The sequence below is a fragment of the Ostrinia nubilalis genome, chromosome W (genome assembly GCF_963855985.1).
Source record: "Ostrinia nubilalis chromosome W, ilOstNubi1.1, whole genome shotgun sequence".
Taxonomy (NCBI): domain Eukaryota; kingdom Metazoa; phylum Arthropoda; class Insecta; order Lepidoptera; family Crambidae; genus Ostrinia; species Ostrinia nubilalis.
The window spans coordinates 2,507,731-2,510,404 of record NC_087118.1 but is presented as its reverse complement, the minus strand read 5'-3'; positions in this window follow the sequence as shown (position 1 = coordinate 2,510,404).

The following is a 2,674-nucleotide window of genomic DNA, read 5'->3' as shown; positions in this document are numbered from 1 at the left end:
AAATTTTCTTCCAAAATGGTAGTTTTTTCCTATTTATGGCAATACTCAAATAACAGACCAACAATCGCCCGGAACATTGTACCCTACTCCGGTGTCGCCATCTACCGGAAAATCGCTGTCAAAGTTTGGAAATTTTTTGATCGCAACAAAATGGCCGACGGCTCAGCCGCCATCTTGTTTTTTGATAATCTGTAAATGTGGCCTTGAAGCAGACTATACACGTCACAAAAACTCAAAAGAATTTTTCAAAAACAATTGCGCATCTCGGAGTGACACCTCCCTAAAAACACCCCGAAATCGCATTTTCAATCCAAGATGGCGGCGCGGCCATTTTGTTTTTCTAATTTTTTCTCAATTTTTTTGACATATCTTGGCAACCAAAATAAACTCCCAAAAAGGAAAAAATTCAGGATGAAAAACAAAAAAGTTTGTGTTTCAAAAAGTGCCGCCATTTTGTTTTTTGGTTCAAAAAATGTGGTAAAGCTGTAAGTCAAAAAATCTAGTTAAAAACAAACACTAACAATTTTACCCCTCTCCCCTCTAAATACCCCAAAAATACCCCTGATCAGTCAGTGAGTCAGTCAGTGAGTAGGAATCGAGCTGTATATAATATAGACTAGCTTTGGTCGCCCGCTACGCGGGCTACAAAAGCTAGATCTGCGATGCTGGCCGCTCCGGGCTTCGCCCTACGCGGCGCTCGGCCTGCGGCCTCGCATTCGGAGCTCGGCCTTCGGCCTCGCAAAAATTACACGGGGCGTTTATCGTTCGTCGCAAGGCTCTTGTGCTTTTTTGACGCAACACAAGTAAATCTATGGCGACTGTCGGGATTTGAACCATCGCTCGGCCTTCGGCCTCGCCTTTCTGTCTGTCACTGGGCTCTTTTTTGACGCATTAAAAATAAATCTATGGCGACTCACAGGCTTGAAACTATCGCTCGGCCTTCGGCCTCGCCTTTATTTTCGGTTATATGGCTTAGTCTTTAGAATTTGGCACAAAAATCTATTTCGTTTTAAGCAATAATATTAAAATTAAAATAAATTCATTTATTTTTGCAAATAGGCTTTAAAAAAGCGCTTTTACACGTCCCAATATTAACCCTACCACTGCTTCGGGACATTATGCATAGAAGGCAATAAATTATGCAAGATTTCAGTTGTCGTACATATTTCTTGATTCAATTAGCATATCTACCTTAGTTGTTTGTTGGCTATATTACGGAAGTAGGTACCTATGAGATTATCCTAACAAATTATTTTATAATAATCAACTATATTGTAAAACTTATGCATTCATAATAATAAAAGTAATAGCTAGTGTACTTGTTTATTAATTTTATTGTCATTAAGAATGAATGTAGTCTATCATGATGTGCTGAAATTACAGAATGCTTTAGGAATAATACCGACAGGAGGCGCATCGTAGAGCTATCACCATTGATTACTATTTAACAATGCGCCACCTATCGATTTTATTTCCAAGCATTCTCTAGTTACCGTTGTTAATGGAGTGCCATGTTACATGAAAGTTTGAGTGCAGTTTAGTTTAGTCATATTATTAAAATTTAATCATCTTATGTATGTACCTAAATGAAAGTTGTTTAGGAAACAGATATCAAAGATATTTAAGTCTGTGTGCGAGATAGTTAAGCCTGTGTTAGATATTTAAATCTGTGTGCGAGATAGTTAAGCCTGTGTGTGAGATATTTAAGCCTGTGTGTTATTATAACTCAACCTACATTGTGCTTATTAATTAATTAATGAAGAAAAAACAAAAAATTGGTTTAAATAGTATATTTATAATGATTAAACAATTATTCTACAACTTTTGAAAGCATACATTTGACTGTAATATTACTATGTTTCTGTAAAGGAGGAGTCTACTTTCGTAATTGATCTATCATTTAGTACATTAAATAAAAAGACATAAGTTTATAAGTGAAAAAGTGCTACATGTAGCTTCAGTGCTGACAGTCGGATTTAAAAATCTAAGTTATCTAGAATAACTGGATCAAGCTGCGATTTTAATATAAGCGAAAAATATTAAATTCCAATGATAGTGAAATTCGAGTAGTTTTACTTAGCTAAGACATGTTTAATTCCAAAATATTATGTAATCATAATAAACATAATTTCAAGTGCAATATTTATAAAATGAATGCAAATTGACATTGGATAAATGATTATGTTACATTTTCCTATACAAATGAAAATATAAAAAAGAATCTGGATCAGAGATGGAATTGTGTAAAGCAATCGTAATCATTTGAGTTCATAACGTAGGTACGATAAAATCGGTTAAAGCGTTTGAACAGAATAATCGTACGTTATGTTACGTACGTTAACTGTCAAATGATAACGATTGCTTTACACAATTCCACCTCAGTTTTAAAAAAAACTTGTGGGCTGATTTCTCAATCTTCGTATAACTTTTAACTGAAGAATAGTATATGTCAAAATGTTTATTCTTCAGCAGATATTAAACGATTAAAAAATCAGTCCCAAGTCACCTAGATATCCGAGTAGCTGGCATTTTATTTTCATTAAATTAATATTAGAAAATGAAAAATAAAGAAAAAAAAAACAAAAGAGCCATGATGAGGTTCAGCATAAGCCGCTACAAGTATTGGGTTATGGTATTATTACTGACCAGTAAACAATATTAATTTGAATAAAAG